The 17,529-nt window shown below is 34.8% G+C and overlaps 2 long non-coding RNA genes across 2 annotated transcripts in view; one reads left to right on the top strand and one right to left on the bottom strand.

Annotated features, from left to right (window-relative positions):
- Positions 1-17,529, bottom strand: part of LOC131756230 (uncharacterized) — a 105,032-nt gene that overhangs the window by 9,155 nt on the left and 78,348 nt on the right. The gene's annotated exons all lie outside the window — the stretch shown is intronic.
- Positions 1-17,529, top strand: part of LOC136794026 (uncharacterized) — a 456,411-nt gene that overhangs the window by 401,368 nt on the left and 37,514 nt on the right. Inside the window, exon 2 of the long non-coding RNA XR_010840190.1 lies at positions 16,049-16,095. This is a non-coding gene — a long non-coding RNA (uncharacterized lncRNA). The remainder of the gene's footprint in view (positions 1-16,048; positions 16,096-17,529) is intronic.

Below are 17,529 nucleotides of genomic sequence, written 5' to 3'. Positions count from 1 at the left end.
CAGAATCAGGATTCAAAAAGACAGCAGGATGTGAAATACTGTGTCAGGGCTGCTCCCTAGAAACTATCAAGAACTTGCAGTTGCCCAGGGATAGGCAGGGCTCACCAACTATATTTGGTGACGTTTCTAAGATTTCCACCATGGTACCCTAATGTCTCTTAAATTAAAAGCAAAAACAAAGCAAAACCCTTTTACATGGAAAAGGGGATTTTTTTTTAAGATTATTTTTAATGTGGACCATTTTTAAAGTCTTTATTGAATTTGTTACAATATTGCTTCTGTTTTATGTTTTGGTGTTTTGCCCATAAGGCATGTGGGTTCTTAACTCCCCGACCAGGGATCAAACCTGCACCCCCTGCGTTGGAAGGTGAATTTATAATCACTAGATCACCAGGGAAGTCCCAGAAAGGGGGATTTTGCAGATGTAATTAAAGTTACTAATCAGTTGATCTGAAATTAAGGAGATTACCCTAGTGGAACTAACCTGATGGTAAGATCCCTTTTTAAAAGTTCCAGATATCTAGAGCCTAGTTGACTGGGACCCATTGTCATATGGCAGTTCTTGAGCACAAGGAAATTTTTCTGAGGCCATTCTTATTTTTTTCTTTTTGGTTTATTTGGTTTTATTTTTATTTACATAACTATAGTCAATTTACAATATTGTGTTAGTTTCAGATATACAGCTTCAGATTATTTTCGAATATAGGTTATTACAAGACATTGAATACAGTTCCATGTACATACAGCAAGTCCTTGAGCCCATCTATTTTATATATAGTGGTGTGTATCTCTTAATCTCATACTCCTAATTTATCCCTCCTCCTCCCCTTTCCCTTTTGGTAACCATAAGTTTGTTTTACATGTTTGTGAGTCTGTTTCTGTTTTGTAAATAAGTTATTTGTATTTTTTTCAGATGCCACATATAGTGATGATATTATATAATATTTGTCTTTCTCTGCCTGACTTCACTTAGTATGATCATCTCTAGGTCCATCCATGTTGTTGCAAATGGCATTATTTCATTCCTTTTTATGGCTGAGTAATATTCCATTGTGTATATATATATATATATATATATATATATATATATATATATATACCACATCTTCTTTATCCATTTATCAGCTGATGGACATTTAGGTTGCTTCCATGTCTTGACTATTGTGAACAGTGCTGCTATGAATGTTGGGGTGCATGTATCTTTTTGAATTAGTTTTCATCTTTTGCAGATATATGCTCAGGAGGGGGAGTGCTGGATCATATGGTAGCTCTAATTTTAGCTTTCGAAAGAACTTCCAGACTGTTTTCCATAGTGGCTGCACCAATTTACATTCCCTCCAACAGTGTATGAGGGTTCCCTTTTCTTCACACCCTCTCCAGCATTTATTTTTTATAGACACTTGATGACGGCCATTCTGACTTGTGTGAGATGATACTTCGTTGTAGTTTTGATTGGCATTTCTCTAATAATTAGCAACATTGAGCATCTTTTCATGTTCCTGTTGGTCATCTGCATGTCTTCTTTGGAGAAATGTATATTTTTTTATATTGAATTATATGAGCTGTTTGTATATTTTGGAAATTAACTCCTTGTTGGTCACATTATTTGCAAATATCTTCTCCCAGTCCATAGGTGGTCTTTTCTTTTTGCTTATGGTTTCCTTGGCTGTGCAAAAGCTTATAAGTTTGATTAGGTCCCATTTGTTTACATTTGCTTTTATTTCTTTTGCCTTGGGAGACTGATCTAAGATATTGCTATGATTTATGTCCCAGAATGTTTTGCCTATGTTCTCTTCTAGCAGTTTTATGGTGCCATGTCTTACACTTAAGTCTTTAAGCCATTTTAAATTTATTTTTGTGTATGCTGTGAGGGAGTGTTCTAACTTCGTTGATTTACATGAGGCTATCCAGCTTTCCCAGCACTGCTTGCTGAAGAAATTGTCTTTTCTCCATTTTATATTCTTGCCTCCTTTGTCATAGATTAATTGACTGTAGGTGTGTGGGTTTATTTCTTGGCTCTCTGTTCTGTTCCATTGATATATGTCTGTTTTTGTGCCAATACCACGCTGTTTTGGTTTCTGTAGTTCTGTAATATTGTCTAGAGTCTGGAACGGTTATACCTCCACCTTTGTTCTTTTTCCTCAGAATTGCTTTGGCAATTCTGGATCTTTTCTGGTTCCATATAAATTTTGATTATTTGTTTGAGCTCTGTGAAAAATATCATGAGTGATTTGATAGGGATCACATTAAATCTGTAAATTGCTTTGGGTAGTATGGCCATTTTAACAATATTAATTCTTCCAATCCAAGAGCATGGGATATATTTCCATTTCTTTGTATCATCCTTCAATTTCCTTTATAAATGTTTTATAGTTTTCAGCATATAAGTAAGTCTTTCACATCCTTGGTAACGTTTATTCCTAGGCATTTTTTTGATGCTATTTTAAATGGGATTTTTTTTTTTTTTTACTTTCTCTTTCTGATATTTCATTAGTGTAAAGAAATACAACAGATTTCTGTATATTGATCTTGTATACTGCTACCCTGATGAATTCATTTATCAGTTCTAATAGCTTTGGTGTGGAGTCTTTAGGATTTTCTATATAGTGTATCATGTCATCTGCATACAATGACAATTTTACCTCTTCCCTTCCAATCTGGATACCTTTTATTTCTTGTTTGATTGCTGTGGCTAGGACTTTCAATACTATGTTGAATAGAAGTGGTGAGAGTGTGCATTCTTTTCTTGTTCCAGAATTCAGCAGGAAGGCTTTCAGCTTTTCATCCTTAAGTAATATATAGTGGATTTGTCTTAAATGGCTTTTATTATGCTGAGATATACTCCCTCTATACCCATTTTGATTTTTTATCATGAATAGATGTTGAATTTTATCAATCAAATGCTTTTACTGCATCAGTTGAGAGGATCATGTGTTTTTTGGGTTTTTTTTGTCTTTTCTTTTTTGTTGATGTGGTATATCACGTTGATTAATTTGCTTATGTTGAACCATACTTGTGACCCTGGAATGAATCCAACTTGATCATGGTATATGATCCTTCTTATGTGTTGTTGGATTGTTTGCTATTTTGTTGAAGATTTTTGCTTCTATATTCATCAGAGATATTGGGCTGCAATTTACTTTTTTTGTAGTGTCTTTGTCTGGTTTTGGTATCAGGGTGATGGTGGCTTCATAGAATGACTTTGGGAGTATTCCCCCCCTTCAGTCTTTTGGAAGAGTTCGAGAAGGATAGGTATGAGTTCTTCTTTGTATGTTTGGTAGAATTCCCCAATGAATTCTAAGGCCATTCTTTGTGAGCTGCTTAGCTCCATGGAATAAGTTCATTACCCGAGTAGCAATATTTTATCTAATTAATTGTTGTCTTGCCTAGAGTAGGTTATCATTGTATACTTGCCAAGTTAATGAATGGATGAGCTATACACCCAACCACATTTCCAAGAGTTATTTTCACAAAACTCCATCCCCTTGAAGAGTGCAGGGAAGCCAGTTAAGCACAAAAGAGTAAAGAAAAGGGACTGAGAATTCAAACTGGATAGGCAAAAAGAAAAGCTAACTCTATTTAGTACATATCTGAAAATACCAAGCCCTAGTGTCAATTTATGAATGCTCCAGTGTAGAGTTCACTGCTAGGTTGCTATGGCAAACTCCTAATGGGAACTTCTCCTTGGGTACGGGGATAACATGACATGAAAGTACTGGCATTACTTCATTTCCCAGAAACCTTGCAGAGGTCCTGAAATGGGCTGTTCTACAGTTCATTACTTACTAATTTTTGATGAAATTAGTAAAACACATGGACCTGCAAAAAAATGATAAAGAGAAAAAACTTTTTTGGAAACTACTGAAGTTAATCATAACAAAAATGCCAGAACTATAGCTTAATTATTAAAGTGTTGAATAACTTCTGCCAAAACCTTCTAAGTATTTATCATTATAAGATTCACATTTTCTATACTATGTCATCATTTGGACACTATCCATCGTCAGGTAAAAAAAATCTCAGAATTTGAAGTTTACAACTTGGTTTTAATTAAAGTTACTTACCAGTTGACGTTAAATTAGGGAGATTAGGGAGTGGAACTAAACTAATCATATGATAGGATCACTCTCTTTTTAAAATTCCAGATATCTAGAGCCAGTTTGACTAGGACCCATAATCATATGGCAATTCTTGAGCACAAGGAAAGTGGTCTAAAGCTTCTAAGGCCATTCTTTCTTTGTAACCAACTCAGTTCCATTAATTCACCTGATAGTGTCTGTTAATGGAATGATTTTTGGACTAGGAATCAATAGCATGATCTGTACCTTCCTAGGCTACTCACTTGCCCATCAGCCAAGTTATTTTTAATAATTTTCTTTCAATTTCTTCATATGCAAATTATACTAGCATATTAGCTATCTTTAAGGTATCTTGATTCTATATATATTTGGACTTTCTTCTTTTAGGAAGCACATTGCAGTGAAGCATATGAGCTTAAATTACCTAAACAAGTCATGTTTGTCAGACCTTAAACCTTGGTGATATGATTTTATTTCCACACCTCTTAGGTTATTTATTCATTTAGTTACTCGATGACTTAATTAGTTAGTTATATGCCTTTCTGTTGCATATCTATAAGGGTTGGGCTTCTGAAATTCAATAAGTCCAAAATCCTACAAATTAAAACTTACTTTTCTGAAACCAGAAAGCCAAGTAAAGGTGATTTCTTTCAGGTAGCAGCTATTCCTTTCAAAAATCAGTGTCTCTGACATTGAAGAGCTAGGGTCAGAAGGGATACCAGGAACAAAACTCAGCTTAATTATATTATTAAAATATATGCTATTGAGTACAGCTCCCAGGGAGAAGACTGAAGTAGGCTTAGTCGGGATAGAGGGCATTGGGCTTTAGACCCAGGATAGTCATCATGCTGAGGGAAACAGAACTCCAAATGGAACTAGGAATCCATGGAATGGAATCAATTTAACAGGCTCCAGAGCAGAAGCAAGAAAAACTACAATCCTTTAGCCTGTGGAACAAAAACCACATTCACAGAAAGATAAACAAAATGAAAAGGCAGAGGGTTATGTACCATATGAAGGAACAAGATAAAACCCCACAAAAAAACCAAAATGAAGTGGAGATAGGCAACCTTTTGCTGAAAAGAATTCAGAATAATGAGAGTGAAGATGATCCAGGACCTCAGAAAAACAATGGAGGCAAAGATTGATTAGATGCAAGAAATGTTTAACAAAGACCTAGAAGAATTAAAGAACAAATAAAAAGAGATGAACAATACAATAACTGAAATGAAAAATACACTAGAAGGAATCAATATCAGAATAACTGAGGCAGAAGAACAGATAAGTGACCTGGAAGACAGAATGGTGGAATTCAATGCTGCAGAACAGAATAAAGAAAAAACAATGAAAAGAAATGAAGACAGCCTAAGAGACCTCTGGGACAAAGACCTCTGGGACAACATTAAATGCAACAACATTCGCATTATAGGGGTCCCAGAGGAAAAGAAAGAGAGAAAGGACCCAAGAAAATGTTTGAAGAGATTATAGTCAAAAACTTCCCTAATATGGGAAAGGAAATAGCCACCCAAGTCCAGCAAGTGCAGAGAGTCCCATACAGGATAAACAGAAAGAGAAACATGCTGAGGCACTTAGTAATCAAATTGGCAAAAATTAAAGACAAACAAAAATTATTGAAAGCAGCAAGGGAAAAATGACAAATAACATACAAGGGAACTCCCACAAGGTTAACAGCTGATTTCTCATCAGAAACTCTACAAGCCAGAAGGGAGTGGCATGACATATTCAAAGTGATGAAAGGGAAGAACCTACAACCAGGATTACTCTACCTGGCAAGGATCTCATTCAGATTCGATGGAGAAATTCAAAACTTTACTGACAAGCAAAAGCTAAGAGAATTCAGCACCACCAAACCAGCTCTACAACAAATGCTAAAGGAACTTCTCTAAGTGGGAAACACAAGAGAAGAAAAGGACCTCCAAAACCAAAAACAAAACAATTAAGAAAATGGTCATAGGAACATACATATCGATAATTACCTTAAAAGTGAATGGATTAAATGCTCCAACCAAAAGACACAGGCTTGCTGAATGGATACAAAAACAAGACCCACATATATGCTATCTACAAGAGACCCACTTCAGACCTAGGGACACATTCAGACTGAAAGTGAGGGGATGGCAAAAGATATTCCATGCAAATGGAAATCAAAAGAAAGCTGGAGCAACAATACTCATATCAGATCAAATAGACTTTAAAATAAAGACTGTTACAAGAGACAAGGAAGGACAATACACACTGATCAAGGGATCAATCCAAGAAGAAGATATAACAATTATAAATATATATTCATCCAACATAGGAGCACCCCAATACATAAGGCAACTGCTAACAGCTCTACAAGAGGAAATCGACAGTAACACAATCACAGTAGGGGACTTTAACACCTCACTTACACCAATGGACAGATCATCCAAACAGAAAATTAATAACGAAACACATTCTATAAATGACACAACAGATCAGATACATTTAAGTGATATTTATAGGACATTCCATCCAAAGCAGCATATTACACTTTCTTCTCAAGTGAGCACGGAACATTCTCCAGGCTAGATCACATCTTGGGTCACAAATCAAGCCTCAGTAAATTTAAGAAAATTGAAATCATATCAAGCATCTTTTCTGACCACTATGCTGTGAGATTAGAAATCAATTACAAGGAAAAAAAAATAAAAAACACAAACACATGGAGGCTAAACACTACGTTACTAAACAACCAAAAGATCACTGAAGAAATCAAAGAGGAAATCAAAAAATACCTAGAGACAAATAACAATGAAAACACAACGATCCAAAATGGACAATGAAAACACAACGATCCAAAACCTATGGGAAGCAGCAAAAGCAGTTCAACGAGGCAAGTTTACCGCAATATAAGCCTACCTCAAGAAACACGAAAAATCTCAAACAATCTAACCTTACACTGAAAGGAACTAGAGAAAGAAGAACAAACAAAACCCAAAGTTAGCAGAAGGAAGGAAATCATAAAGATCAGAGCAGGAATAAATGAAATGGAAACAAAGAAAACAATAGCAAAGATCAATAAAACTAAAAGCTGGTTTTTCAAGAAGATAAACAAAATTGATAAACCATTAGCCAGACTCATCAAGAAAAAGAGGGAGAGGACTCAAGTCACTAAAATTAGAAATGAAAAAGAAGTTACAACAGACACTGCAGAAATACAAAGCATCCTAAGAGACTACTATAAGCAACTCTATGCCAATAAAATGGACAACCTGGCAGAAATGGACAAATTCTTAGAAAGGTATAACCTTCCAAGACTGAACCAGGAAGAAATAGAAAATATGAACACACCAATCATAAGGAAAGAAATTGGAACTGTGATTAAAAATCTTCCAGCAAACAAAAGTCCAGGACCAGATGGCTTCACAGGTGAATTCTATCAAACATTTAGAGAAGAGCTAACATCCATCCTTCTCAAACTCTTCCAAAAAACCGCAGAGGAAGGAACACTCCCAAATTAATTCTACAAAGCCACCATCACCCTGATACCAAAAGCAGACAAAGATACTACAAAGAAAGAAAATAACAGACCAATATCACTGATGAATATAGATGCAAAAATCCTCAACAGCATACTAGCAAACAGAATCCAACAACACATTAAAAGGATCATACACCATGAACAAGTGGGATTTATCCCAGGGAAGCAAGGATTCTTCAATATATGCAAATCAATCAATGTGATACACCATATTAAGAAATGAAGAATAAAAACTATATTATCATCTCAATAGATGCCGAAAAAGCTTTTGACAAAATTCAACACCCATTTATGATAAAAACTCTCCAGAAAGTGGACACACAGGGAACCTACCTCAACATCATAAAGGCCATATATGACAAACCCACAGCAAACATTAGTCTCGATGGTGAAAAACTGAAACCATTTCCACTAAGATCAGGAATAAGACAAGGATGTCCACTCTCATCAGTATTATTCAACATAGTTTTGCAAGTCCTAGCCAAGGCAATCAGAGAAGAAAAAGATATACAAATTGGAAAAGAAGTAAAACGGTCACTGTTTGTAGATGACATGATACTATACATAGAGAATCCTAAAGATGCCACCAGAAAACTACTAGAGCTCATTAATGAATTTGGTAAAGTTGCAGGATACAAAATTAATGCACAGAAATCTCTTGCATTCCTATTGACTAATGATAAAAAATCTGAAAGAGAAATTAAGGAAATACTCCCATTTACCATTGCAACAAAAATAATAAAATACCTAAGAATAAACCTACATAGGGAGACAAAAGACCTGTATGCAGGAAACTATAAGACACTGATGAAAGAAATTAAAGATGATACCAACAGATGTAGAGATATACCATGTTCTTGGATTGGAAGAATCAACATTGTGAAAATGACTATACTACCCAAAGCAATCTACAGATTCAATGCAATCTCTATCAAATTACCAATGGCATTTTTTACAGAACTAGAACAAATAATCTTAAAATTTGTTTGGAGCCACAGAAGACCCCAAATAGCCAAAGCAGTCTTGAGGGAAAAAACGGACCTGGAGGAATCAGATTCCCTGACTTCAGAGTATACTACAAAGCTACAGTAATCAAGACAATATGGTCCTGGCACAAAAACAGAAATATAGATCAATGGAACAGGATAGAAAGCCCAGAGATAAACCCACAAGCCTATGGCCAACTAATCTATGACAAAGGAGGCAAGGATATACAATGGAGAAAACACAGTCTCTTCAATAAGTGGTGCTGGGAAAACTGGACAGCTACATGTAAAAGTATGAAATTAGAACACTCCCTAACACCATACACAAAAATAAACTCAAAATGGATTAGAGACCTAAATGTAAGACCGGACACTATAAAACTCTTAGAGGAAAACATAGAAAGGACACTCTTTAACATATATCACAGCAAGATCTTTTTTGATCCACCTCCTAGGGTAATGGAAATAAAACCAAAAATGAACAAATGGGACCTAATGAAACTTAAAAGCTTTTGCAAATCAAAGGAGACTACACACAAGACGAAAAGACAACCCTCAGAATGGGAGAAAATATTTGCAAATGAATCAACAGACAAAGGGTTAATCTCCAAAATATATAAACAGCTCATGCAGCTCAATATTAAAAAAGCAAACAACCCAATCCAAAAATGGGCAGAAGACCTAAATAGACATTTCACCAAAGAGGACATACAGATGGCCAAGAAGCACATGAAAAGCTGCTCAACATCACTAATTATTAGAGAAATGAAAATTAAAACTACAGTGAGGTATCACCTCACACCAGTTAGAATGGGCATCATCAGAAAATCTACAAACAACAAATGCTGGAGAGGATGTGGAGAAAAGGGAACCCTCTTGCACTGTTGGTGGCAGTGTAAATTGATACAGCCACTGTGGAGAACAGTAGGCGGGTTCCTTAAAAAACTAAAAATAGAATTACCATATGACCCAGCAATCCCACTACTGGGCATATACCCAGAGAAAACCATAATTCAAGACACATGCACCCCAATGTTCATTGCAACAGTATTTACAACAGCCAGGTCATGGAAGCAACCCAAATGCCCAGCGACAGATGAATGGATAAGGAGAAGTGGTACATATATACAATGGAATATTACTCAGCCATAAAAAAGAACGAATTGGGTCATTTATAGAGACGTGGATGAATCTAGAGAGTGTCAAACAGAGTTAAGTAAGTCAGAAAGAGAAAAACAAATGTCCTATATTAATGCATATATGTGGAATGTAGAAAAATGGTACAGATGCACCAGTTTGCAGGGCAGAAATTGAGACACAGATGTAGAGAACAAACATATGGACACCAAGGGGGGAAAATGGCGGGTGGTGGTGGTGGTGGTGTGACAAATTGGGAGATTGGGATTGACATGTATACACTGAAGTGTATAAAATGGATGACTAATAAGAACCTACTATATAAAAAAATAAAATTCAAAAATTCAAAAAAAAAAGCACCAGTTAGGATAATGAAAAGAAGGGAAGCTAAATGAGGTAGAACACAAAGTTTCAAAAGTACACTAGAGAAACCACCAGCATACTAAAGTGAATCCAGAGCCTTACTGACTAGAACCGTAAACATTAAAGATACAAGAGATCTTTAATATGTTTTGATTTAGTGCCCTGCCTTCAGATTGATATCACTTTCTTTATCTGTATTATAAACAAGGTGTTAGAAAACAAGTGGTATGCCTCTATTCCTGGCAGGTACATGAGTAGAGACAGGAAAACAGGAAAACAGGTCCCTTTTTCTCTTAGCTCAGTGCACACACACATCATGATTTTCCTTCTGAGTCAGAGTCAGCTTCCCCTCAGCCAGCTGCCTTTTAAGGCAAGTCCTGGCAGGGAAACTGTACTGCTACTTACGGTAACTAAAATTTCTATTAGAAGGTTTTAAGACTAATCATGATAGCTTTCCCCCCTTTGTTTAATTTTCTTCATCTCCTACTACATTCTAGATGTCGCTCCTTGATCTAGCCAGTCAGTTAATTAGTTTTTTCTTACATGAGTCTTCTTTTTTCCTGAGTCCTTTATACTTTGCAACTTTTCTTTCTCTTCCTCTTCCCCTTTCCTCAAATTGTTTTTTCTTCTTTCATTTAATAAACATCATTTGCATTTCTGTATATGAGTCAAATATGAAGAAGAAACAAATGAATGATAATGGCTTGGCTCCTTCTTTCCCAAAGAATTTGTAGTCTAATATTCTAGTCAGAATTTGTTTATAGTTTACATGGGCATTGCCAACTTTTTTTTGTAAAAAGCTAGATAGCAAATGTTTTAGGCTTTCTGGGCCAGTCTCTGTTGCAACAACTAAACTCTGCCATTGTAACACAAAAGCAAAAATAGATAATATGTAAATGAATAGGCATGGCTGTGTCCCAGATAACATTATTTAGAAAAACAAGTGGTAGGCCAGATTTGACCAATAAGACAGTTTGCCAAACTCTAATTTAAATGTATACAATACGTTTAAATAATATGAGAAGTGTGATAAGAGAAATATAAAGAAAGGGATATAGGAACCAAGAAGACACCCCTCCTTTCCAACAATTCATGTTAATCAATAACCTTTATTGCTTAATCAACAACCTTTGCTGTTCTTACTTTAGACATAATACTTTTCTAATGTAATTTTCCTTCTTTCTTGATATTTTATAATATTTCTTACTTATTCAATGTAATTAGTGAAGAGTCCCTCTGCTAGATTATGAAGCTATGTTGAACTACCTTGATGACATATAATGAGCAATATATTGGGCATAGGTTTTTTTGTTGTTGTTGCCATAGCCTTCTCTATAAATAGATTTGAAACTATATCATCATTATTCTTGGAGAATTCGAACATTTTCCTATATGGTAAATAAACATTGGGAATCTAAAAACAGGTACTGTGAACAGTTTATGGTATTCAGCCTTCATTATAGAATAAAATGTCTGAGAGAACATGGAAACAAATTAGCTCATATGCTAAGGTATGGAGAGTTAATGCAAATATACGCTCACAGGACGAAAGTGTCTATCATTCTTTGCTGTATATGAGTTTTAATGTTTTTCAAAATTTTGCCACAAGGAAAATGTATTAAGGAAAGTACCTCATAATATTAGCACTAAGGTAAAAATCAATAACAGTATCAACACAATGGTTTTCAACTGAGGCAGTTTTACCCCTCAGGGGACATTTGGCAATGTCTGGGCACCTTTTTGGTTGTCATTACCAAGGGAGTGCTACTGGCATCTAGTGAGTAGAGGCCAAAGATACTGCTAAACATCCTATAAGGCACAGGACAACCCCCACAAGAAAGAACTATCCAGTCTAAAAGGTCAATGCCAAAGTTGAGAAATCCAGTTCAGCCTTTTAGGCCATGCAGTTGTTTCTTTTTTTCTTTTTTTTTTTTTAAACAAATGTTTTATCTTGAGATAAGTGTGGATTCACATTCAGTTGTAAGAAATAACAGAGATAATATATAATAATATACCATGTACCCTTCACCTGGTTGCCTGTAAGGATAACACCTTGCAAAACTATAGTACAAAGTCACAACCAGGATACTGACATTGACACAGTCAAGATACAAAACATTCTTATCACAACCAAGATCCTTCATGTGTCCTTTGCAGCCACACCTACTTCCCTTCAAACTCAAGGCCACATGCTGTTTGATTCCATTTATATGAAATGTCTAAAATATTCACAGCTATAGAGACAGAAAGTAGAGTAGTGGTTACCAGAGCTGGGAAAGCAGGAAATGGGGAGTGACTGCTAATGGGCCTAGGGATCTTTCTAAGGTGGTGAAAATGTTCTAAAATTAGATTTTAGTGATTGTTGTACAAGTTTGTGAATACACTAAACATCACTAAACTGTATATACTTTAAATGGGTGAATATTATGCTACTTGAACTATATCTATCAGGTTGTTATAAATGAAAAAAAAATCAGCCATATTAGTGTGTTTCTGTTTCTGGGCTATTATATTGTTTTGCTTAATGTGTCCATCCCTTCACAATTACCACACTGGTCTTTATTGCTGTAGCTTTTCAAAGTCTTAAAATCAAGTACAGTGATTTCTCCAATGTTATTCTTTTTTTTCTTTTAATTGCTCTGACTATTTAGTTCCCATGACTTTTCATATAAAGTTCATGTATTTTTGTCTATATCTGTAAAACTCCTGCTGGGGCTTTGATAGTGACTATGTTAAATATATAAATTATTTTGGGAAAAAAACTGATGTCTTTACTCTTTTGAGACTGCCAATCCAGGAAAATGTTTTTTCTCTACTCTTTCAGGTCTTCTCTGATCACTTTCATCAATATTTGGTAGTTTTCAGTATATCAATCCTATACATATTTTATAAGATGTATATGCCTAAGTATAATCTGGGAAGGCACTATTGTAAATGTTACTTTTATTTATTTATTTATTTATTTATTTATTTATTTTTTGCGGTACGTGGGCCTCTCACTGCTGTGGCCTCTCCCGTTGCGGAACACAGGCTCTAGACGTGCAGGCTCAGCAGCCATGGCTCATGGGCCCAGCCACTCCGCAGCATGTGGGATCTTCCCGGTCCGGGGCACGAACCCATGTTCCCTGCATCAGCAGGCGGACTCTCAACCACTGTGCCACCAGGGCTTCCTGTAAATGTTACTTTTAAAAAACAATTTAGGTTTCCAATTGTTCAGTAATATACAGAAATACAATTGATTTTTGTGCGCTGACCTTGTACTATCCAACCTTGAAACTCACTTATTATTTCTAAAGGGTCCTTTGTAGATATCTTGAAATTATCTGTCAACAATCATATCACCTGTGAATAGGGACAGATTCATTTCTTCCTCTCTCTTCCATATTTTTTATTTCTATTTCTGGCCTTATTACCTTGGGTAGAATTTCTATTTAGTGAGGAACAGGAGTAGTAAAGATGGACATTCTTATCTTGTTCCCAAACTTAGGGAGAAAGCATTCAACCTCTCACCACTAAGTACGATGTTAGCTGCAAGATTTTTGTCAATCTCTCTCATCAGATTGACAAAGTTCCCTTTTATTCCTAGTTTGCTAAGAATTTTTTATTACGAATGGGTTGAATTTTCTCAAATGTGTCTTCTTCATCAATTGATATAATCATGTTGTCTGTCTTCTTTAAACTGTTAAATGGTGAACTACATTGATTGATTTTTGAGTGTTGGATCCAACTTGCATTCTCACAATAAACCCCCATTTGATCATGGTGTATTCAGTTTGCTAATATTTGTTAAGGATGTCTGTCTCCTTGTTCACGTAAAATATTTGTAATTTTTTCCCCCTTGTACTTTCTGTATCTGGTTTTGTTATTAGAGTATATGCTGCTCTCGTAAAATAAGCTGAGAAGTGTTTCCTCCCTTTTATTTTGTAAAATTGGTGTTATTTCTTCTTAAATGTTTGTTAGAATTTGCTAGTAAAACTATCTGGGCCTGAAGAGCATTTCTTCAGAGGAGTTTAACCATGAATTCAATTTTTTAAGTGGTTATATGATTATTCAGTTATCTCTTACACCTTGGGTGTGTTTTGAGCCTATGGATATTTTTCAATCATAGGAGAAATTCTCTTCAAGTAATCGTTTCATTTAAATCAGATTAGCCAGTTTAAGTACATAGAGCAGTTTGTAGTATTTACTTATTTTTAAAAAATAGAATAATAGAATAATGATAATAAAAGAATAATATAGGGTTCATAGTGATAGTCCATTTTTATTTCTAATTATAACATTGTTGTATTGATTTTTCTTCCTCAGTCTTATTTGAGGCTTGTCAATTTTACTGAACCTTTTAAAGAACTATTTATAGTAGTGTCATTAATTTTCTCAATTATTTTTGTTTTCAATTTTATTAATGTATGCTTTTATTTTTATTATTAACCCTTCCTTCTTGCTTTAGGTTTACTTTGTTCTTTTTTTTCTAATTTCTTTAGGTGGAAACTTAAATTATTAATTTGAGGCATTTCTTTTATTCTAATATAAGCACTTAATGTTATAAATACACCTCTATTTAGCCAAACAGTACTAGTTTCAAATGTGGTATTTTAATTTTTATTTGGGTAGAAATACTTTCTTAAGACCTCATCTTTGACCCATGGATTATTTAGAATTGTTATTTAATGTCCAGGTGTTTCAGGATATTTCTTTTTTCTTTCTTCCATTTATTCCTTATTTAATTCCATTATGGTCAGAGAGCATAGTTTGTATGATTTAATTCCTTTTAAGTTTGTTAAGGTTTATTTTGTGACATAATAAATGGTTTATCTTGGTGAAAGCTCCATCTGCACTTGGTAAGAATGTGTATTTTCCTGTTGTTGAATGGAGTGTTGTATAATGTCTATTAGACCCAAGCGGTTGATAGTGCTGTATAGTTCTTCTAAATCCTTGCTGATATTTTGTCTAATAGTTCTATCAGTTACAGAGAGGAATGTTGAAGGATCTAATTATAAGTGTGTATTTATTTTTCCTTTCAGTTTTATCATTTTTACATCATGTATTTTAAAGTTCTGTTGTTTGTGCTTATACATTTTAAATTATTACATTATTTTGGTGAACTGACCCTTTTTGCACTTAGTAGTGCTCCTTAGTAATTTTATTTGGTATGAATTTTAGTATGTCTGATATTAATAAATCTACTACTCTAGCTTTCCTTTGACATTTGCATGGTATGGCTTTTCCATTCTTTTACTTTCAGCCTAACTGTATCATTACATTTGAAGTAAATTTCTTGTAGAAAACATGGTTTATGTATTAGTCAGGGTTCTCCAGGGAAATAGGATGAATATATCTATAGAAAGAGATTTATTATAAGGAATTGGCTCATGTGATTATGAAGGATGAAAAATCCCAAGATCTGAAAGTTAAAGACCCAAGAGAGTGTAGTTCCAGTCTGAGTACAAAGGTCTGAGAACCAGGTAAGCCAATTGCTATGAACTGAATTGCCCCCAGTTTATATGTTAAAGCCTTAATCGCCAATGTGATGATATGTGAAGAAGGGCCTTTGGGAGTTAATCAGGTTTAGATGAGGTTATGAGGGTGGGGCTCTTGTGAGAGGATTATTAGTGCTTTTATAAGAAGAGACACCAGAGCTTGCTCCTTCCGTCTCTCTACCAGGTGAGGACTCAATAAGAAGGCAGTCATCTGCAAACCGGGAAGAAAGCTCTCAGGAGGGAATCAAATTGGTCAGCACCTTGATCTTGTTTGGACTCCCTAGCTTCCAGAACTGTGAGATATATATTGTTTAAGCCACTCAGTCTATGGTATTTTGCTATGGCAGCCCAAGCTGACTAATACACTGATGATGCAGTTCAAGGATGAGTCTGAAGGCCTGAGAACAATGAAAGCCAGTGGTGTAGTTCTAGTCCCAAGGGCAGCAGGCTCAGAACTCAGAAGTTTGTCTTTCATTTCAGGTCTGAAGGCAAGAGGAAAATCAATGTTCCAACTCTAAGGCAGTCAGGTAGAAGGAGTTCCTTCTCCTTATGGAGAGTCAATCTTTTTCATGTAGGTTCCATTCAGGCCTTCAACAGCATGGAAGAGGCACACCAAATTAGAAAGAGCAATCTGCTTTATTCAATCTGCTCATTCAAATGTTAATCTCAAGCAGAGACACCCTCCTATATACATCTGGAATAACATTTTTGATCAAATATCTGAGCACTTCACGGTGCAATTAAGTATTTGTATGGATTTAGGTCTACCTTCTCCCTCCCTCCCTCTCTCTCCCTCTCTCTCTCTCTCTCTCTCTCTCTCTCTCTCGTATTGTTTTAATGAATTTAGTATTTTTGGACCATAAATATTTTACAAGTTTTTAGTGATTGCTCTAGGATTATACTATACATATTTACCTTTTGACAGTCTAACTACAATTAATTTTTTAACCACTTCAAGTGCAATGTAGAAAACTTACCAATTTAAATGTTCCGTTACCCTCCCCTCTTTATGTTGGCTTATATGTTATATCTACATACATTGAAAACCCCTTCAGAAAACAACAACTTTTTCCACAGTGAAAAATATTTAAATAACTGAAAAAAATTCTATTATATTTACCCAGATATTTAACAGTTCTATTTCTTTTCCTTAATTCCAAATGTTTTATGTGTACTTTTAATAAAAAATTTTCCTTCTTTGTGAAGAACTGTTTCACAATTATTATAGGTCAGGTCATCAGACAATGGATTCTCTGAGTTTTCTCCACCTTAGAGTATATTTATTTCATGTTTATGCTTGAAGGGTATATTTACTGGATAAGAACCCTAGATTGACTTTTTAGCACTTTAAAAAGTTTGTTGCACTTTGTTCTGGCCACTATTCTTTTAGATGAGATATCAACAATCATTCAAATCATTGTTCTGTTATAGTTTATCTATTTATAGAACATCATTTTTTTCTCTAGATGATTTCTAGTAATTTCTCTTTGTCTTTAGTTTTCAGTGGTTTGATTATGATGTCTCCGGACCTAAATTTCTCTATGTTTGTTCTGTTTGGGGTTTACTGAGTTTACTAAAGCCACAGGTTTCTATCTTTAACTAAATTTGAGAAGTTTCGGCCATTATTTTTTCAAATGTTTTTCCTCATCACACATTTCCTTCTCCTTCTGGGACTCCAATGACATGAATTGTAAAATTTTGGTATTTGTTCCACAAGTCTCTGGGGTTATGTCCATTTATTTTGCAATCTATCTTCTCTTTATATTGGGAATGGATAATGTCTAATGACCTATCTTCATATTTAGTGATCCTTTCTTTTGTCATCCCTATTCTGCTATTGAATCCATCCAGTGAGTTTCGTTATTCTCAATATTTTAATTTTTAGTTCTAAAATTTCTATTTGGTTCTTACTTTGATTTTTCTATTGCTTTGTGTTAATTTCTATCTTTATATTCATTTCA

The sequence above is a fragment of the Kogia breviceps genome, chromosome 4, assembly GCF_026419965.1.
Source record: "Kogia breviceps isolate mKogBre1 chromosome 4, mKogBre1 haplotype 1, whole genome shotgun sequence".
In the NCBI taxonomy this organism is placed as follows: Eukaryota; Metazoa; Chordata; class Mammalia; order Artiodactyla; family Physeteridae; genus Kogia; species Kogia breviceps.
This window is presented reverse-complemented; position numbering and strand designations above follow the sequence as displayed.